Here is a 23,108-nt window from a genome sequence, read left to right as displayed (position 1 = left end):
TTGGCTTTGTACATCGCAGGTGCACTTAGCTCGTCTTGACCATTTTACTGAATAAAATTTTATCCCTGAGCCTAACTGTTGAATTCGCTGATTTCCATTAATTATGGCAGAGACTGCTGTTAGTAATAGGAATATATAAAGTCATTTCTCAACAAAAAAATATCCTTGTTCAAAATCGTCTTTTTAAGGTTTGATTATTCTTTTAGTTTAGGAAACTAGATCTCCAATCGTTGGTATTAGTACGCCTAATCCAATAAAGTTAGGGGATCATCGGATTAGGAGACAGTAAGTAGGCAGTTGCAGGTTCAGAATTTCTAAAACAAGGTATCTATAGTAGCAGGTTAGCTATTTATAGCGGCAGTTACCACTATACGAATTATGCCTTGGGTTGTATAGTTAGTTGTTTTTGTTGATGGGTTTGTGCTTGGACCAGAGTTTCTACTCCTATCGTGGATACGGTAGATCATAGATAGTCTTGTCAACAGCCCTTGTGGGCAAACAGGGGTGGTATGGTATGCCAGTGCTTATGACTGGCATGTATATGTGGAGCGGAGCCTTGGCCCCTAGTTTTGGGGTGGATCAAAGTAATGATCCTACAATTCGGTGGTAAGCTTGCCTGCTTCCCTTTTCTTTGGTTTCTTTATCTTGTTTTCGATTGTGTTTAGGAGGCCTGAGAGGGCAGCATCGTGCGTGCAAAAGATGTGCAGAAAGCACCCTTATGAAACCCTGATTCCTCGCAGGTTTGACTCCCGTCGGGTCATCCACATGGATGCATGCATGTACATGGGCGCGTGAGCACTCTCTGATGCATGCGAGTCGGCTCGAGGTATTTTTGGGGGTCTAGGGAAAAGCAATGTTTACTCTTTCAATCAAAAAAGCGTCGACTATACTTGCGCGCTCAAAAAATTAATGAATGAACCCAAGAAATGTCTGATCTATAACTTGTCCTTATTTAGAGTCGGTATTTTTCTACAGGTAGTTTTTTCCCTTCCTTTTTTAGAATCGGCACATTTCAATCCTTCTCTTTTTTTGCAGCAAACAGAGATAAAACCTTTGCTTTTCTTCTCTCTTCCATCTCTTTTATCCATGGTGACACCCCAACTCCTCTCCTTTACCAATGATTTGTCAGATCATGAACAAGAATGCGAAGAAACACATCCAGCCATGCTCCTCCTCATGGGTAGCATGACGAGATAGATGTGGTTGGAAAGCTTACTTTGATAATGCGATGCACAAGCTCTCAGCATAGATTTCTACCCTGACGAAGAAGGAGAATGAGATGGCTAATCTTTGACCACTACGTTGCAAAAGGAAAGGCAATTGGGACTACATAGGGTAGATTTCAGGAGCTCTTTTCTTCACCCAAGAGGTTTTTTTGGGGGAAAGGAAGGAGAGAAGTCAGGAAGTGGTTGATACACGGCTTAACATGTGTTCAAATTTCATCCTCCCCAGGATGCTCAGAGGATTCAGATGGTGCATGGCTTCTTGCACAAGGCAAAGCCTTGTGATGGTGGAGAGAGCTTCTGAACAAGCCTATTGCTTCGGTTGGTTTTGGGCAGATGTAGGTGGAGGTACGAGTATGACGTGGTATCTAGGTTTATAGAGTTGGATATGAAAACCATGTCTTTCGACACGTACTTGCACAAGTTTAGAGAGTTACATGCAAAGGTGACACATATGGATGAAGTCACCAAATCATAAGTTTTAATTGAGAAACAAAAATTGCAAAAACACTTGAGGATGCTATCAAAATCTACAAAGAGACAATTGCCTACAAGAGTAAAAAGAATGTTCCTTAGAAGCAAAAGAGATCAAAAGCAACTTTGAACCAGATTCCAAGCATAAACAAAAGCTTAGGTTGGTGAAGGCTTCCATGACTCAAATCAAACCTAGACTTTGAGGAGACCCAATTGTACACATCCTATTTGATCCATGTAGCATTGTCAATTTTATAAATGCCAAATTGGTGTAGAAATTGGGAGTGGAGACCTAGCCAAGTGATGATGTCTCTACCATGTGAACTTGGTAGTGGGGTATGGATAGATTTAGGACAAATATATAACCTAGTTACCTATATCTATCCATAGTTATTTAGATAGTCTAGATTTTTTGTTGATGAATCTAGATAGAGTAGACATTATTATAGGTAAAGACTTGTTTTATAATCATGATGTCCATGTAGACTGGATGAATCATACATTGTCTTTTTTACTGGAAGATGGTCAAGTTTGCGTAAGGGTGATTTTGGAGTCCTACCCTCTACTTTTGTAAACTCTCCAGAACTTCATAATATAATACAGAGTTCATGTTTTGTTATGAAGTGTTCCAATATGTTCTTGATCCACTTTCATTTGATGTTAGTTTTGATTTTAAATCTAGTAAGTTAGATGTTTGGGAAACACGCGAGTTAGAAAACATCAAGGTAGAGTTCGGTCTAGTTTGTCTCAAGGGTGATTTTGGAGTCCTACCATCTACACTTGTAAACTTTGCAGAACTTCATAATATAATACAAAGTTCATGTTTTGTTCCAATGTGTTCTTGATCCTCTTTCATTTGATGTTAGTTCTGATTTTAAATCTAGTAAGTTAGATGTTTGGGAAACATGTGAGTTAGAAAGATCAAGGTAGAGTTCGTTGATGTTTTTCTCGTAGAGTCACCTCATGGTTTATTGTCTAGTTTGTCAGTTGACCATAGGATTGACTTGATTCTAGGGTCTCAAGGTGTGAGTATTGCACCTTACGGGATGTGCCCGAAGAGGATGAGATTGCTTGATAGTTGTCAGAATATCTTTCGATGGGATATATTCGAGATAGTAAACCCCTTGGGGAGCTCTAGTGCTTTTGAAACATAAAAAAGACGAAACTTGGAGGATGGGTGTGAACTATAAAAAGTTGAAAAAAGCTATAATTAAGAAATGATATCCCCATTAGAGAATTTGATAAATGGGCACCAATATTGCATCTTAGAGGATGAGCCAACTGGAAGAGGATGAGATTGCGCGACAATTGTCGGAATATTTCATGATGGGACATATTTGACATAGGAATTCCCCTTGGGGAGCTCTAGTGCTTTTGAAGCATAAAAAAGACGGAAGGGTGTGTGAACTATACAAAGTTGAAAAAAAGCTACAATTAAGAATAGGTATCCCCTCCTCCATGGAGCCAAGTATTTTACAAAGATTGATCTTCATACTAGTTATCACCAGATTACGGAGATGCATTTAAGACGAGTTTTTGACTAGATATGGTCATTATGAGATTCTCATATTACCTTTTGGGCTCTGCTACTTTTTGATGAATGATCTCTTTCGAGATTGTTTAGGGAAATTTGATGTGGTATTCTTAAATAATATTTGGATATATAGATGTTCTTTAGGGGAGCATGTAGAGCACCTCAGATTCGTCTTCAGGCTTCTGACCTGAGTTGAGAGGGAAAGAAGGCACAATGGGTAGGGTTAATGCAAGATTTTGACACGGAGATTTAGTATTGGAAGGGTAGCTTTGAGAAGGTAATATATAAAGATGTGGAGTGGATAGAGTGAAGCTGATGGTGGAATCTAGGGAGATGATGGGGGAGGAAGGATCGTGGGACGACTTGAGATGGATCCCCTAGATGTTGAGGAAGTACACCATCCCTTTGCAGGGTTCGGGGATTATAGGGAAGCGGAAGACATCAGCAAAATATGTGGTTATGAGTGTGGGGATCCTCTTAGTAGCTAGATCCCCCAAGAAGGTCCTACATAGTTCCTTCGATGATGTAGAGAACATGTAGAGGGTATCAAAATAGGCCAAGCCCATCGTGGCAATCTCTTCCGTAGAGAGGATGGAACGTAAAGCAAGACCAAGAGGATGGCACATGTAGGATCCTAGTGCCTTGGCATGGTCGATGAGAGGTGAGGAGAGAGATGGAGAGAGAGAGAGAGAGAGAGAGAGAGAGAGAGAGAGAGAGAGAGAGAGAGAGAGAGAGAGAGAGAGGTATTAACGTCGATAGAATGCAACACGAGGGCAGATTGGCCAGTGCGAGGACCCTTATAAAGGCCATGATCCACCCGAGTTCAAGTCCCACCGTCGGCTCTCGAGTTGTGGTGGTGGCTTGGGGGGAGAAGAATAAAAATAAAAATAAAAGTAAAAATGATCAAGATTGCAATTATAAAAAACCCAAAAGAAAAAGAACACTATACACCACCAAAATTTTGGCAAAGGAGCTTGTGTCCATGATGGAAGAGAAAATAAAGCTAAGTGAAGGAGAAGGAGGAACAAGAGCAGATTGGGCTTGCCTATTCTTTGCACAAAATTGTGTGAATTCACAGCTCTCACCATTTCATTCACAATCCTTACAGTCGCACTCGCACTTACCTCTCGCACACCTTGCACTTGCCTCATATTCACACTTGCACTTGTTGCAAGACCACACTCATACTCACACACTTGTTGCAAGACTGCACTCACACAATGCCCAACTGCACTCACACTCACAATGCACTAGTGTGCGTTTTTATCCAAAGATTCTATATTCTTAATTCACCCCAATTAAAGCAAGATACTAGAGATTCAGATCTCAAAAGATAATGGATAAAGGAATGGGAATGATAGGAGTAGTGTAAGTAGAAGCTTAGTATTGGAAATCTCCTCAAACCTCTAGTGGTAGATCTCATAAGCAATAGTTAGAAGAGGAAGTATAACAAGAAGTTCCAATGGGTTTCTTGAGGCCTTCACCTCAACAAAGTAGTCGCACATACAGAGCTATTGACACTACAAACCCTGAGAAATACATTTAGGCACTTGTAATGACTAGGTTAAGAGGGATATTGTGCCAAGCTAACTGAGAAAGACATTCTTATAGCCCAACACTTATTATGATATTGGCTATACTCCTAAGGAAGACAAAGATGGGGATGCCAAAAAAGACCTATCTGGGGAACCTTCATCATTGAAAAGACCAAGATCTCCTCCAATGTACCAGCATGGCAAGGACACACCACTACCTTCTTATCCACATAAAAAAGACTACCCATGGCTCAACCTCCCATGTACTAGTGATTTTTTAATTGACGATTCCTTTAAGCCCTGGCCTTCTTCTTCTTCTTCTTCTTCTTCTTCCTCTCTCTCTCTCTCTCTCTCTCTCTCTCTCTCTCTCTCCCCTTCTTACTCTAGGAACTAACACTACTATAGCATGTGGGAGGCTCGAGTTTGAGTCCCAATTCAAAAGCCTTAAGGAGTAGCTCCTCCCTCTTGTCAACAAATCGCTGCCACTCAATAATCCAAACATCTCAAAAGAGGAAGAACTCTAATTGCCAATGTAGCTACCACCAACAAGGCTTCGAAGAATACGACTTCAAGGAGACGCATCCATAGGACCTCATGCTTCAAGGTAACTCTGCCTTTGACAAATACATAGCTTATTATATTGCAAAAAGAGGTCGCTATGTCTTTGATGGATATGTATAGCTTATGATATTGCAAAAATAAAGATTATCACCACCAAAACCATGAAGAAGAGCACTTATGCACCAATTGGAAGAAAAAGCATCTGCCATCCACACATAGAGGATACGACAAAGGTGACAACTGCATCACAATCATCATCAAAGTTGACATGGGTTTATACATGCTATGAATAATGAAGTACCTCGACCCTACATATTTGGTTATGTATTATGAAACACCCGGATTTGGCATAAGTTCAGAGAGATGTAGAGAGGAAACCTATAATTTTTCCTACTTCAAGTGCCTGTTTCATTTTTCACACATGTACATGGCTATCATGAAAGACTTTGTAAGCTGACTTTGTTATGCAAGTATTATGCACACATATGCCCACATGCAGAAGTACATGCAACATGTGATTCCTTTTGCCTAACTGATCTTATCATCCATCAAGAAGATTCCACTAGAAGGATGGGACACACATGAGTAGTGAGTTTTTGACATGTATCATGGCCTTAGTTTTTGGCATCAACTCAAGTATTATTAAAAGGCGAAGTACATGCATGGGCATCATGTGATCACCTTTGAAGATACCTTTGAAGTGCCTATTGGCAATTTCCTTCTTCAATGCACTAGAAAATGGGCCTTTAGATCATTTGATGTTGGATTGAACAATGAATCTAAAGACATTTACAATAGTCACCATTGTTGGGATGGCAGCATCAGCTTTAGTAGGAATGATGATACATTACCACATTGATTAACGTCACCTATATCATTTTGTTCCTTGTCACTTTTGTCTTTTGAAAAGATAGTGCTACTACATGGATGGAATCATCTTTAGTACTAGCAATATGATGTCAAACCACACTAGTTTAACATCTCCTAGATCCTTTTATGAAGTTCCCCACCACTTTCATCTTTTGTAAATTTAACGCTAGATGTTTGTATATGTAGCCAAGTAACAAACCATGTCATAAGATAACAAGGGGTTTCAATAACTCACCTAGCCATGATGATAACTCCTCACATCGTTCCCATATGTTGCGAGTTGAGCAAGCAGAATGGCATAGTATGATTGAGGGTTTGTAGCAGCAGTGCTGTCAAGTGATGAAGAAGATCACAATAATGCAAGAAACTCCACAATAAGTGAGGTACGGTCTTGGGCATAAGGCGGCAACACTGACATAAAGCTGGAGCAATTCGCCTTTGATCGAGTAGAGTACCAACCGGTAGCGCACCTGTAATGCATTGCCAAAAAATGACCCGCTCCTTAAGTGGCAACTTTGACTTCCACACCTTTTTTAAAGTCAATTTCCACTGAGGCAAAGGCTTATCCAAGTGCCATAGCCTACTCCCCATGTTCCACTATCCAAGGCTGAGGAATAAGCAAACGGTAGGCCTTGGAAGCAGTGAGGAGATGGAATGGGAAGAATGAGGCATAACCTGGCTGTTGACGATCAAAATTCCAATCCCATAATGAATCCTCCTCCTCAAGAGGGGGTACCGACTCAAATGGAGCCAGAAGTTCAGCTATGGCATGCCATATCGGCCTATGATGCATGCCCAGATGCCATTGCCTAGTGGCCCTTGGGAGAGAAAGAACCACACCATACTCATCAACCACATCCTGTACCATACTCTTCCCAAAGTCGATAGATGATAAGCCTTTCTTGGGTGATCCAACGCTAAAGGGGCCGAGGAAAGGCTCGACTCCAATGAATGCTCTGAGATCGAAGTGAGTTTCCTATATGTGGAGGTCTACCTGACCAGTGGATGAAACATAAGATCTGCTGCCAAGCCGCAATCAAAGAAGTGGCATAAGGGCAACTTGGTATGCGCCCAGTAAGATGACCAAAAATGACATCCGAGTGATCCAAAACCTAGTGACCATAAGCATCTACTTTCATGTGTGCAGACATGGCTGCCAATATCTTTGTCTAGGGCTGCGTTTGACGGGTAAAGTCAATAAGCAATGTGGCCTTATGTGCCAACATGTGATAGTGAATGTCGAGAATGTTTAGGCCCCCATGCATTTTTGGCGAGCACACATACGCACGTTTGAGCAGATGAAGCCCTTTGCGATCCGATTGTGTACGCTAGAGACATGCAGTGGCACGAGACACAAATGCATCGATTTGCTTACTAGTCTAGGGTAACAGAGGAAGGTGAAACTGAATGTAGGCCATGATGACCGACTGGACAATTCACAAGTGGACATGCAAAGGCCAAGTGGATAGCTTCCAGTAATCAAAATTTGCACTCCAATCGACTTAGCACCCATACCATCTCATCTTTCAAAGAAACATCCTAGCCAATCAGATATCCCAAATGCCTGACCAATTGACCTGGTGGAACAATCTGACATGGCCAAAGATTAGAATGCCAAAGATAGTGGCGGACTGATAACAACTTTGACTTGCGAAAATTGACATGCAACCCAACTGCCAACCCATAATGCAAAAGGCCATCCATAATCCGTTGCAAGTTTGCTGGGGTATTTCTAGGGAAGAAGGAGTCATCAACATAGGCCCGTGCCATAAAGTGAGAACCATCTGACATCGCAATACCATGCAAGCTCCTATGCTGGATAAGCTTGTCAATATATAATAGCAAGGGGTGTGAGGCAATGACATAAAGCATCGCACTAAGTGGGCAGCCCTGGTGTACCGATTTACCCAAAGTCCAAGCGGTAGAAAGTTCCCAACCAAAAATGCATTGAGCAGTAGTAGCCCCCTGGTATAGCCAATAAATCACATTTCACATTTTGGGTCCAAAACCCATCCGATCCATCACCCTAGCTATGAAGTCCCAGTGGATAGTGTCAAATGCCTTAGCAATATCTACTTGCATGATCAAGACATCTTGGTCGGTGTACTTTTCATACTCAATAACATCATTTTTTAAAGGTAAAACCATAAACAACGTAGCATACTTACGTACAAAGATTATAGAAGATCTTGGTCAGGTCAACACACTCCATTTATGGATCCACAATGGATCCTTAGAATCTCCCATTGAATGGGTAGTCCTACCGTCCTTGTTTTTTGTGGATTGCTTGTAGTAGAACACAAAGTGCATACAATAGTTTAGCTTGTGACATGATAGCACAATGTAGACACCTCCAGTATCATGGATCCCAACTTATCCTCAACAACCCCTTAATGTTTCCATTAGTAGATGAGCAATCGTGACCGTGGTCAATTCATGGTAAAACACATGCAGCTTTGGCTAGGGATATCATCAAGACACACACACACACACACACACCCCAGTAATTTATCATCGTCGATTGTGTTAAATTTTAATTGAATTGGGGTTAGCTTTTAAGCAAACTTGTAAACCTCGCTAGTAATGAGACAATGTACCACCATCCACCATCCATGTGAATCATTGTATGCAACACATGGCTGCAAATCGTGTTTAACCATAATGAAAGTACCCGAAAAGTTGCTTTTGCTAGCATAAAAAAATGATACCCCGAGAAAGCACCATTTCTACTAGCAAACAAGTGTTGATTGTGTTCTTGCACACACACTACATGCGGTTGCATACTATTTACATATGCCCAAAAGAGCCTCCATTTATTGGGGTCACAGGGGCCCTATATGTTAAAGCTAATGCATTTCAATGGTATATACATATGGAAATGATGAAGGTTAAAGAAACTCATGATTCCATTTGTGTAGGTGCCTGACTCCCTACATCACCATGTGAGGGGATAGGAACCTCAAAGCCCATTGAAAAATTACCCACATCATAAATGTTATTGGCAAAGAGCGGACTCTCTTCTAACAACCGCAATGTGAGGACAAAAGGACGGAAGGACCAGATATACGAGAGATCAGAGTAAAACCACACAGCATGAAATATGTGAGTGAATATATATAAAAGGGTGAGTGTAGATATGTACAAGATCCCTCATATGAGAGGTGACTCTAAGTAGAAAGAAGACCAATGCTGAAGTAGAGAAGGTGTCCGAGTTGAAGCATGGTCAATGAGACGAAAACTTGCATCGATGTGAGGCAAAGCACTCCGAGGCGAAAAAAGGTAACGTCAATGCCGATGATGGTGGTGTAGTCTTTGATGACATGGGTGCTGTAACGCCAATGACGATGATGGTGGTGCAGTCTCTGATGACATGAGTGCTGCATACCTGAAGTAGAGAACGCTGCCGTCCCGAGTGGTGCAAGCTCTGGTGACACGCGGGTGCTGCGTACCTGAAGTAGAGAGGGCTGCTGTCCCGATGTAGTAGAGAGGGCAACTATCCCAATGTGTAGCAAAGAGGGTTGTCGTCTTGATGTGTAGCAGAGAGGGCTGTCATCCCGATGTGTAGCAGCAGAGAGGGCTGCCGTCCCGATGTAGCAGAGAGGGCTGCTGTCCCGAAGTAGCAGAGAGGGCTGCTGTCCCGAAGTAGAGAGGGATGTTGCCCTGATGTAGCAGAGAGGGCTGTTGTCCCGAAGTAGGAGAGAGGGCTGCTGTCCCAAGGGTGTGCCAAAACGCACAAGATATGCTGAAGGCAAGCATGGATGTGAGCCGTGATGTATGCGCTAATGTAAGGCTGAGATAAACGCTGATATAAGCCCTGCTGATGTGAGCTTGATGTAAGCGCAGATGTGGGCTGATGTAAAGCGCAGATGTATGCTACATCAAAACGTAGATGATTGTTGAAGCAAAGTGCTGATGTCTGCTGAGCCAAAACAAAGATGTAAGCTGATGTATAAACGCTAATGTATGCTCTGATGTAGGTGCTGACATATGCAGAAGTAAAATGCAGATGTGGAGCACAAGAAAGCCTGATGTAAGCGCCAAGAATAGCCCGATGTAAGGATGATGTAAGCCCTAAAAAAGGCGACCTGGAACAATAGAGGAAAACCCTGATGTGAGCCCGTGCTGTAGGCAGCCACGAATTAGATCCCTAGAAGCAACCGGTTTGCCTTTTTGTTGCTGTTGCAATTCAGTCACTTTTGAAGGATGCATGGTTGCAACTGGAGGTTGCAGGAGGGTTTGAGGGCATTCCAAGTCCATGTGTCCAAATTTTTTACATGTAAAACAAGCACCTGCAAATGTGCCCCATTTCAACTCAAAAACATAGGACCCATGGTAAGGTCATCAATCTGCAGCATAATCGAGGGAGGAGTGGGTACATCCATATCCCAGAGAATGCAAAACCTATTCCCATTGCCATTAGGCCTCGGAGGACAAATAATTTTTCCCAAATTGGTAACAATTTGTGGCAAAGCAGCCCCGAGGCATTTGGGGAAATCCACAATCTCCACCCACACTGGGCATTTATGACGTATCTAACTTTGATAATCCTTTGTAGGTGACCAGGGCAATACATGAGTCATTTGTGCCCCAAAGTACAATGGTGATTTTTCCAATAGCATTTCCTTAAAACGAGGCTTAGAACACAAAACCTCATAAAAGCCTCGTGCTGCAAAGTAAATACCGTCAACACCGCATACACCCAACTTTGAGTTCAACCATTGAGCAGCATCATTTGCATTGGGCATTTTTCCTGAAAAAAACAAAATGACTGCATTCTTTGCAAAGCGCTTAACAAGGGATACAATATCTGGCAATGCAATCGACACAGTGTGCTCAAAAAGTGGCTTATCCCATGCTCTGCGAATGTCAGCAAAACCCTCATGCATTGCATCATAGACTATTTGAGCAGCAATAGTGTCAGGGCGACTGTCTTGTTGCATAACTTGTCGACGTTTAGGTTCCACACTAGTTGAGGGGGCATGACGCTCACTATCTCGGCTGTACAATGCAATAGGCTGGGAAAAACTAGAAGCCATTTCGAAAAGGAAAAAAACGCAGCTGCTCCTATGAACACACTTTTTTTTTTGTATTTATATATATATATATATATATATATATATATATATATTGGAGAAACTGCTCCTGCGCACACATAGTCACTGCTGTCTACACACTGCTTGCTGCATACACACTTTTTGTGAGAAGCTTGTTGCGCACCCTTCACATTTGCCGTCAACACAGCTTGATTATAATAATCAATGGCTTCATTGCCCTTTCAATACGTCTGCTGCTACCTTCCAACCTTGTGCTAGCTTCGCAGTCCGCTCAATTCGCTCAGTCCAACGCTCCCCTACCACCGCCACACACGTGCGCATGCACACACACATGGATGTTGATGAGTGCAAGCACGCACGTGCATACACACAGCACTAAAGTGCCTTATAAACACGTTGAAAATTGAAATACACACACACGTGTGTACGCGTATGTGTACACACAAAAACATATACACACACATTAATGCAACTGACTTTCACTTGGGGTATTCTACGGGGTATGTGAAGCTCCTTATATACCCCTCCCAAAAGCACTAAAGTGCCTAATAAATACTTAAACACACACACACACACACGTCAAAATATTTTTAATTTAAAACTGTAACGGTACCAATGATTGCAGTGATTTTTTCATTTGATTTGAGTTCAAATTTGGCCACATTTCAATACTCTATGAAAAAGTTATCACGCTTAAAATTTTTATTAAATAGCTTGAAATGAGGCCCCAAAAAATTATCACTTTAAAATAGCTTGAAATGAGGCCTCAAAAAGGCACTTTGGGTTTTTTTTTTGGGTGGGGTGGAGGAGGTGGGTTATTGGTGCCGGGGCAGGGGGAGCGAGGGCCCCAAGTGCCTTGAATGGAGGCCACCGTCAACACCAGGGTTCGGGAAAAGACGGGTTCGCTTTAGCCTAGAACTTGTTCAACTTCGGGAAAATCCTTCTCAAATTCTTATGAGAAGGAAATAAAACCCTTTCAAATTTTACAAGTTTTAGTTATATTTTCTAAGTTCACATAGAAAATACCATCTCAAAAATAGCAATTTCCTTCTCATTTAGTGGTGAAAAGGATTTAGTTCCTTTTCCCTAAAATTATTTTCCCGAACCCTGGTCAACACCCTCTCTTTTCAGGCCATTTTGACAAAATTTTAAAATGTCATAACTTTCTTGTACGATATTGAAATGTGGTTAAATTTGTACTGAAATCGAATGGAACGATCATTATGGAACTAAAAAAATGTTATCTTGAATTTTAAATTTTCAAATACATTTTATTTGAGTCTTTACAACATGTTTGCAAGTTGCAAGGCACTTTCGTGTTTTTTGGGGGTAGTATTTGAAGCTCTTCACATACCTCTCCCTTGCTCCTTCGTGTTTTTTTGGGGGTAGTATTTGAAGCTCTTCACATACCTCTCCCTTGCTCCTTCCTCCCCCACCCCCACAACGTGTTTCCACGTTTCAAGGCACTTTGGTGTTTTTTTGGGGTAATATTTGAAGCTCTTCATATACCTCTCCCTTGGTCCTTCCTCTCCTTCCCAAACCCCCTCACAAAAAAAGTACGATGCTTAATGATGTGCACATATTTACATTAGCATTAATGATCATTTTGAACTCCCATAGGCCTTTTATGTATACTTAATAGAGGATGAACATAGTACTTGGATGTATTGTGTTGATGGTTGATCTTATCATTTTGTGTTTTCCTCATTTACTAGAAGTGTGTCCTAATATAACAGTCGTTAAATCCTCTAGTGGGTAGACTCACAAATAAACACATTAATACTTGCTCCATCTATGCTATCTACCGTTCCATACTTACGTTTTCCATGGATGGTCATTAAAGTCTTCACACCCTTGAGATAATATCTTTATACATTATATCTCCATTCAATTTGAGACAATGTCTTTACATATTGTATCTCCATTCAATTTGAACCCATTTTTAAGCCACACATAAAGATCTAATATGCATGAGTGGGATATAAAAGTTACATTAATAAAGTTAAATTTTAATTATCTTAGTTGAAGTATTAAATTCACATAAAGTTTTAATAAATAAGAATTTCTCTTATGGTTACTTGGTTTTTGTTTCTCACTCTATGGTTTGTCTACCTTGGAACGAACTGCAAGAGCTACAACAATAGTAGTACAAGAGAGTGGCATCATTTGGAGTGTTGCTTGGAGGCTCCAGCTAGGGCATTTAAATGTCATAAATCAACAATAGGATTCCAAGGAGGAGGGGGAAATAATGGTGAAGAGGCAGCTCTTGTGAGGGTTTCATACCAGGGCAATGTTGACAAAACGTACACTCACATAGTGGTGGAGAAGGAATTTGGTGCACTATGGGAGGCCATCCCTAGGGAGTTCAAGATGGTGTTCTGCACGATTGATGGTTAGTAGATCGAGTTTAAGGTGGTGTTCTATATGATGGAGTCATGGTTGGCAGATCGGGCACTGCTCCCCATTTAGAATAGTCTGGATAAGAGCATCCACCTACTTCTCCACCCACTGCCTACACATCATGGGTGAGCTGCCTTGGTAGGTCCAGCATTGCCTCCTCACTTGTGGTCATGTCAATAAGGAAAAACTCTACTGAGTTAGTAGCCACACATAAGCCCTCTAGCACTGTTAACACACATGCTAGGCTAGGATTCTTCGTGAATCCTTCTAGCTTGTAGAAGACACCACCTCCACAACCCACCAACTCACTTCGGGCACTTCCTGTGCAAAGACACAGTGGTCATTGCTTTCCCAAAAGCTACCCATGTCTTCGATCCTCACCTAATGGCATCCAAGATAATCCAAGACAACCTTATAAACATCGCTTGCTTCCTTTAGCTCACTAGAGACCGCCCCAGTTGCCATGCACATCCTCTTTACTTGTAAGCAAAGTGAGTGGGGATTAAAGCTACATAATAGACGGGGGTAGCCGCCGTCAATTGTGGCATCTAAGACAATCCAAGAGAACCCCCAAAAGATCACTTGCTTCCTTCAACCTGTAAGAGACCTCCGGCTGCCCTACACACCCTCCCTATCCTACAAGCACAGTGAGGATTGGAGTTTGAATGGGCATAAGAGATTGGAATAGCCATTGACTGGGGAGAAGACGATTAAAGAGGTCATCCTTGCTAGAAGACAAATAAAATTAGATTGCCAAGAAATCTCAACATTTCATTAACCTTTATTTGTCCAAGTTCATGAGTATAATATATTTGTCTTAAGATAATGTTCTCTTTGGAGGTTCGATGGATTTTTTGAATCGTTTCTCATCCTATTGATTGTTAATTGGGTTAGAGTCTTGAGTGTATCCTCTTAGATTTCAAGTTGTAAGTTCTGTTATATTTTTTTATTTCAATTGGAGTTTTGGTTTTAATGTATTCAAGGCTAGCCCCAATCAGCACCTCAAGTAGGACACCCACATCTATTTCCACAAAGAGATATGGTTTGGTGTTGCACAATCTACCATCCAAACCATATAAGCATGGGAAAGTTGGCAAAAAAATTGCTAAAACTTTTAGGCCACCAGTGGTGGGTAGGGCCATCCCTAAGGGAAACCTTAAGGATATCCCTAATCAGCACCTCAAGTAGGACACACACATCGACTTTCACAAAGAGATACGACAGTGCTGCATTATCTACCGGCCAAACCATATAAGCATTGAGTGTCCCATGCTCGGGCCTAGACAACAACAATATGGTGCTCCGAACCATGACACAACTCATTATTGGTACTAGGGAAAGCCGGCACCACAACCTATGCTCCTAAAACTAAAGAAACTATTAGCACCTTGTACGTTTTTCACACGTGCACATTCACCTATTCATGTACATGCCCACATAGCTATGGACATTGCACATCCATTTACACCTTCGTGCTGCTCACACGTGTACTCACATGTGCACCCACCTTTGCATCCACATACACTTCACCTGCACATTCACATGTACACATGCACATTCACTTGTGCATGTGCTTAACTACATAGATTTGCACACTGCACATCCATTTACCCCTTCGTGCTACTCACACATGCACTCACATGTGCACCCACCTGTGCATGCGCATACACTTCACGCGTACCCATATTCACACATTCATCACGTATGCCCTCTTTTGAGGATTACTTTCCAGTTGGAATCCTTGACAGGTGATTTGCCAAGACATGTTCTATGCCCGATCTTACCATAATATCAAAGTCGAATTCTTGAAAGAGAAGTAGCCGCCACACTCTTCTAGAGACCTGGGCCTTTGTTAGGGAATGCACAACATACATTACCTATGAACACTATTAACATTTATATGGTCATTTAACCTTAGGAGAGATGGCACCCATTCATATGTGCCTTTTGTGAGCACAACCCTTTATCTCTCCCACACACAGTTGTAATTGACATATACTATCATGCAGTACAATGAGCAAGCTTCAATGGTGATTATTTATCTGTTGATTTCCTATTGGCAATGTGATGCCAATAGCCTTGTTGATGAGATGCTTCAAGGCTTGATGATCTGTAATCACCACAAAGTGGTGGCCTAATACATAGTGCCTAAATTTTTGAAATGAGTAAAAACCTTCTTGCTTGGTGGTGGAATAGTTACACTGCCCTATTGAGTTGTCTGCTTGTATAGTGTATTGGTTGGTCCATCTTCAAAGTTGCATCTAGTTGGGCCAGTATTGCTCCTACTGCCACCCCATTAGCATCAATGTGTAGCATATGCTTCAAGAAAGAAACGATCTTCTCTTGGTTTGGACCCCAATGGTATGTCACATCTACATGCAACATCCTAATGAGATGGAAAAAAACATGAGAATACATGCTTACAAACCTTCTTTGATAGCTGGTGTGCCCCCCAAGATCTGCTACACCCCCTTGGAATTGGTTGGTGGAGTGAGTCAAAGGATTATAATGATCTTCTCTGGATTTGGGGAGAGTCCTTCTACTGGGATCATGTGCCCTAATAAGGCACCATGGCCCACTAAGAAATGACACTTAAAGGGGTTAAGCCTGAGACCTGAGTGCTTGCACTTCTTGAACACCAGTGTAAGCTAAGGTAGGTGCTCTTCCCATGCAATAACCCTTGGAGTACCCCTCTTCCCACTAAAGTTGGAGAAGTCATCCAAGAAGAATGTAAGAAGTCATTTAAGTACTCTTTGAAGATTTGGGTGGCTATCTGTCGAAAGATGCTAGGGCATCGCAAAGGCGAAAGGGAATCATGGCTTAAGCATAGGATCCCCATTGTGTGACAAAAGTGGTTTTGATCCTATCTCTCTGGTATGTTATAGCCATTATAGCCATCTTTTAAGGGCTCGCTCGATGAAGGGGAGGCGGAAACCATCCTTGATGGTGCATTGATTTAGTGGTCTAAATCCATGCAAATGTGGATCTTATTGGTCTTCTTCTTGGGGATAATTTTATGGGGGACAGCCATTCCAAGTGCCCAATGGGTACAATGATCTCATCCTCTTCCATCTCGTGTGGTTATTTTTTGACCACTTCTGAGTACTTGGGGTTCATCCTATAGAAACCCTCCAGCATCGAGTGGCTTTCTTCCTTGACCCAGGATCCTATGAGTGCCAATGGCTTGGTCGATTTTGGAGAGGTCCTTGTATGTCCATGTAAAGACATCTCCATTTTCCTTGAAGAAGGTAAAAACCTTATCCTTAATAACATGATCCTCCCAAGACCCATCCCTCCATTAAGATCGGTCGTGGATCTTGATATATGCCAAGGTTGAGCTCCCTTACCTCCTCTTGATACATGGTGGGAGAGAAACTACCCCACCCATAGTTTGATGCAAAGATAAGGGACCATGGGCTAGCCAGGCTCTTCCACGAGCAAGGCTTCCTCTTGAGTCTTGTGACACCCACTTCTCCCTTCTAGTACAGTGAGGGGAAGTGGCTTTCACTGGCTCCATAGTTACTTTTGGAAGGGAGTTTCTATGTCATTGTCAAATTCTGGCTCCTCCATGCTTATCAACTTCATGGTTTCTATTGGGAATACTCCTCTAGTGTTGTGGCCAATGTATTCAAGGTTTTGGCCAGTGTGCACTACTGTAGAGAGCTCTTCCAACCAACACTTCCTATTCTAGCCATTATTCTAAGGGTTGCTTTATCCCACTAGGATTTGAATCAAACTGTACTATGTCCACTATGTTACACTTACACCCTCGATAGGAATCCAACCAGTTCCTAAGTGGTTCATCACTTTCACCTTCTAGCCCTAATGGATCCATGTTGCTATCTAGGGATGTTTCTTGCCACTTTTCTAAAGAAACCTCATACGAGGGTGCGGGGGTTGACTCCTCTAAAGAGAACTTCTCTTGCTTTCCCTCCACTGTCTTCCCTATGAAGATGGTATCATGCAGGGTGGCTCCACCTGGGGCCTTATTCATCCCCTTCTCTAGAGCTAAGGTTATTGTGCCATTAGCAATGGGGACATGTTAGTTGACTTGAACCCAGCATGCACCACTCAAGTAGCTCGCACAACTATGGCCTTCTTATCAATTGACTGTATGCTCCTCTGGCTAGTGGCAAGTTTAGGACTACAAAATTCATGTGGAACATCAATCCTTCTAGGGAAAGTGGGACTAAACTCTTTGATGGCAAAGGGGACTAGGTCGGTGATGCAAAGCCTTAACACTTTTTCATGGGCTTCTTTGGCATCTTCTCTAGCATGATGTTACGTCTTGACTTACCATCTACAATGACGAGGAACTTACTACTTAGAAACACTAAGGTAAATAAAGAAGTGCCATCTGATGAATACATCGCTAGTGACGGTCTAATGCAATATATAAGATAAAAGATTAGCATTTTAATGTGTATTCGCATTATGGGAAACTAACTACATAGAAATGCTAGACAATAGTATGATAGTTGACTATTCTCTTGTGAAGTAAATAAAGAAGTGGCTTACAACACGACTAGATCAAGGAAGGTTCATAAAAATGATTTGGTTCGCGTTATGATTTCAAGCCAAGCCAAGCAGTGTAGGATGGACCCAAGCACATTTTCGAGATGACTAGAGCAGATTTTGACCTGCATAGATTGCTCAGAAGGGAAGTATAATAGAGTGGGAGGTGATGTAGAGGACAACATAGGAGCAGCGGAGGAGAGGAGTTGCAATACAAGAATAGATGGCTTGCAAAGCTCAAAAGGTCATCCACGACCTAGATGAAGATGATGATGTTGACAAGGAGCATCAACCAACAACAGCAACAACAGTTTCAACAGCAACAAAAGCCATAGTAGCAGCAGCAGCAGCAACAACAACAACCTATAGGATAGGGATCTCCTAGGCCAAGTACTTTCAGAAAAAAGAAGCAAGCGGAAAACAAGGAGTAGAGTCTGGTGCAAGCCATGAAGGCTACCACATGGAAAGCAACTCACTGGGAGAAGAAGGCCAAAAAGCTAGCAGAGAGAAACAAAGAATTACAGTAGGAATGGTAGAGCATTATGAAAGTCCCCAATAGAATCAAGCTATGGATTAGAGTTAGATTTGGACAATTGTCTAAATATATATTGAATGGTTGGCTAAACCTAGTGATATGAGCATTAGACAAATCCCCAATAAGGGTTAGTCTTGGGCAAGTCTCCAATAGGGGTGAATTCTAGTGGGAGGAGCATTATGGAAGTCCCCAATAGAATTGAGCTACAAATTATAGTTAGATTTGGACAATTGTCCAAATTGTGGAAGTCCCCAATAGAATTGAGCTATAAATTATAGTTAGATTTGGACAATTGTGCAAATCTATATTGAAGAATTGGCAAAATCTAGTAAGATGAGCATTAGACAAGTCCCCAATTGGGGTTACCATTAGGTAATTGTAGAGGAGAACAAACGTTGTTAGTAAGTGAATACACAACGATTAGAGGAGAAGATGTACATGCTCAAAATTGTAGGAAGTAAAATCACACCATGCGGTGTTGAAATTAGTACGTATGAGTATCCCTTTTTGGCAGTTTCATTTAACTCATGTACCCAGTACCCCAATTGATGTCGCGTGGTGTGGACACATGGCCGAGGTTGCTGAAGGTAACCTATTTACAAGTTATGTCTTTTTGAGGAATTTTGATAAAAGGAGAGATTGCCGTACCACCCTAATACTGCCCTCTGTGTACGAGCTCTTTAATGTGATCAAGGTATCTGCTTTTGCAACATGTTGCCTATTTGCATTGTGCAATAGTCTTTGAGTTCCACAATAGGCCAAACTGTATACATGTGATAGAATAGTGCTCCACACCAAGGTGTCCCAAGCCTCCTTCGGTGTTCGTGCATTTTATATATGTACAACCATAAAATCTATCACATTGATAGACAAACGATATACAACACCTTTCTGGCTCTTTCATGCCATGCTTTGTATGCTTGCACTTTTGCTGAGGCATGGGATTTTCTTCACAAGTCTCTGGCTCCTTTTCATCACATGTAATGAACTCCCAATATCCTTTTCCCATAAGAAAATCAGTAATCCTGAACTTCCATTCTTGGAAGTTATTCTTGTCTAACTTCTCGTTCATAATCTGTGATAGACTGTCGGACATCTTTACTTGCAACAACTTACCAAACACTGTTTGCAAAAACCTTATGCACTGGCATCAAATCTGCAACCTTCAACAACGATACTGTAAACCTGTTACAATGCCACTGTATGTGAACCAGCCACATCTATATACACCTGTCAATACCTCCAGCACTTAGATTCTTTGCAGAGATTGTCCTGCAACCAAATTTCTGCTACAACTTTGCTTTGACTAGAAATTGAGCATGTATAGTCAAAATCAACACTTTCACAGAGTGCTTACAAAAATCTTGCATAGCTAATACGGAGCCCAAAACATGTCTGAATTGTGCCAAAACTCAGTTAACATAGTTAACTATGCACAATATGGTCTTCTTCCTTCACCCAGAAGGATGCCTCAATCTGAGACAATGACTTCCATGTTTGCCTGTAATCCTCACAGCTACCAACAAAGATGTTACTCCAAAATCAAAGAGAGAAAGAGATAATCAAAGAGAGAAAGAGATGAAATGTTACATGCACTGAGGTTGATCGTGGTAACGCACAACAAGGCCTTCTTTATACCTTTATTTGGTGAGAATCTTTAGCATCCAATTCAGAGAATAAAGAGAAGAGAATGAGAGAGTGAAGTAGACAACACCTTATTGGGTCCCAAATACCCAACTGAAACTATGCTTATATTATTCTTTGGAGAATGGTGTACAATGCTTGAGTAAACAAGTGATATGAACGCCCGACGCAAGGACGAGGAAGACCATAAGTCGGCTGAGTATCCATCAATCCAAGGCTGTGTTGAAGACTCTTCGGAAAACTGATGCAAGTCTAGATAGCTGTAGGACTGCACATATGCTGGCTGAATACTGAAGAGGACCTTCGATGATAGCTTGGAGATGATTGGATGCGGAACTTCTCTAATGTTGAAATGAGAATGATGCACTTGCTTTTATATGCCCCTATGTTGTTGGTCGGCCACTAGCAGAAGTTGTCAGTCCCTAGTAGCAAAATGGACAAAATAGCATTAAATGCTATCATAAATGCTACGCATGGAAAATAGAGACCTTTTTTAAATGCTGCCCAACCTGGCCAACTAGAGACTTACCAACATAATGCTGTCATGCTGTGCAAATGCTGGCCGACTTGTATATGGGTTCTCCAATGCTTGTCCGCTGCCCCATGCTATTGTCTAGGGCTATGATTAGCCCTTGGACATGCCAATAAAGCCAAGGGTTGGCCCTTAGGCAAAGCCATGCTTTAGACTTAATGCTACTGATGCATACCTACTTCTAGGGTTGATTATACATGTACTATCTGATGAATTCTCCAAGTAGGTTAAGAGGACTCTGACCTCTAAGGCTCAGAGAGACTGACCTACGTAGCTCGTACCAAACTTTACCTAGATTAAGGGCTCACAATGGGGTCACGTCATACGATAAATATTCCTGCAAAAGATAATACTTCTGTACAAAATATTGTACTGATGATCAAGCTAGTGTGTCATTGTGTACCCCAGTGTAGGGTGCACGTGACATTCCCTCCTCCTTAACTTGATAGCAGGTTTAGGGCTTCCAAGTAGTTTGCCAACATCTGGGGGTACTCCTGAAAGAACTCTTCATCAAACCATACTGCTCCATAGGTTCCTTGATCTTTAAACTTCATAAAACTGTCGTATTCTTGGACCGGATCCATGGTTACACTAATGATTATGCCAGTGTGTCACTGTAAAACCCAGTGCAAGGTGCACATGACATGAAAATATCCTTATCCATGTACTTGCTTCTTTGCTTGCTTTGTTCTTATCTCTTGCTTATCTCCAAAATCAAAGAAAGAAAGAGATGAAAATATCCTGACTTATGTACCGTTTCTTTGCTTGCCTCTTTCTTACCTCCTTAGCTTCCACACGAAACAGAGCTCTGATACCATAAAGAGAATGGGGAAGAGAGAGAGAGAGCTTACGCTCCTTCCAAGCAAATACACATACGTAACAGAGAGCAAGACATGAAAGATGGATAGCTGAATTTTCTTCTATCTTCTTGTCTTCTTTACAACCATTAATATAAAGAGAGAAGAGTATATACTATAAGAAAAAGTACTCTTCTACTATAACATACAATGGTTGGTTTTTAGTGTAAACCTGACTATATGATTTGATCCTATAACTATGCCATACTCTAATAATCGAAACATGACTATCACACAGCCTATCGTTCACTGGTAGCATATCAATCATAATCTCACCAACTATGCCAGTGACATAAGTGTGGAAGCTATCACCCAAGCGGTTCATCAATGTCCGTAGCACTAGTTGAGCTTGATATCTTAGCTACACCTCCCAATGTTGAGGAGATTGTGTACGTCCTGGAGTAACGATACCAAAATCCACCACTTGGGCTAGAAGCTGGATGTTGACAAAGATACACATCTGCCTTGGTTACCATGGGGACCCGTTGCGGGAGACCAAAAAGTGTAGCTGCATCCAAGAATAATCTTCTCACGGCAACGAATGCGGCTTGCTATGAGATGATGCTCCGGTATGAAGAGGACGTCGATGTCACCGCCCACCAAGGTGCACTGGAGCTCCTCTGGAAAAAAAACTATATTTTGCCTGTGGCATTGGGTGCCCCCAAGGCCTCGGAGGTTCCAAGATGCTATCCACATGACTACGAGGGGCTGTAGAACCTACTCAAGCCCGCTCGGCTTGTGAGGCTTTCGAGACAAGTTTGGAGGGTGAGTAGTCAGAGTTTGTCCGAGTACGAAACACTCCAAGTGGACACAACTTCGCTCATCCAAATAAGCCCACTCCGCTCTAGAGCCGGTTGGGGGTGGACCTTTTTGTAGTGTAAGTGCCTGTAGTCCTAGGTCACAGAGAAGCTGACATGTAGGAAGACAAAGGGATGCCCCTCAATCCCTTCCGCCTCAATCGAACCACCCTCCAACTTGCAACAGGGGCTGTCTAGCTCCATCTATATTAAGCGGCCACTACTGGCTAATGATGCCCAAAACAGCCCCAAACCTACACAGATTACGTGCACATGCCACCAAATTGATTGGTGCATGTGACAGAACCACTGGGTTCTTTGACAAAAGATTACATTAAATATACAGCTGTATTGTAGTTTCCAAACGGAACATTAAGGGTTGTAATGGATATTCAAGGTGATGCATGAGCCGTGGAAGGAGAGAATTACTAACCCACATCCATACAACACCACAAGAGATGCCAAGCAGCACAAATCTTATGACAGCACAAGTCTGGTGACAGCATGGCCGCCAGGGGTAGGAAGGTTGCTTCTAGCAAAACTTGCCACAACAGTTCTGACACACATTTGCCCATGC

General features: G+C 41.9%; 1 protein-coding gene across 2 annotated transcripts in view; it reads right to left on the bottom strand.

Annotated features, from left to right (window-relative positions):
• Positions 1-22,860: 22,860 nt before the first annotated feature.
• LOC147621819 (pentatricopeptide repeat-containing protein At1g03540-like) overlaps positions 22,861-23,108 on the bottom strand; it is a 3,207-nt gene continuing 2,959 nt past the window's right edge. For both annotated transcript variants that reach the window (XM_086822839.1, XM_086822838.1), the window contains exon 2: positions 22,861-23,108. This exon is cut by the window's right edge. The gene's annotated coding sequence lies outside the window, so the exon portion shown is untranslated.

This window comes from Cibotium barometz, chromosome 29, assembly GCF_041138505.1.
Source record: "Cibotium barometz isolate CiBa-2024 chromosome 29, ASM4113850v1, whole genome shotgun sequence".
NCBI classification, from domain to species: Eukaryota; Viridiplantae; Streptophyta; class Polypodiopsida; order Cyatheales; family Cibotiaceae; genus Cibotium; species Cibotium barometz.
Note: the sequence above shows the minus strand (reverse complement) of the source record. Positions and strands in the feature narration are given on the sequence as shown.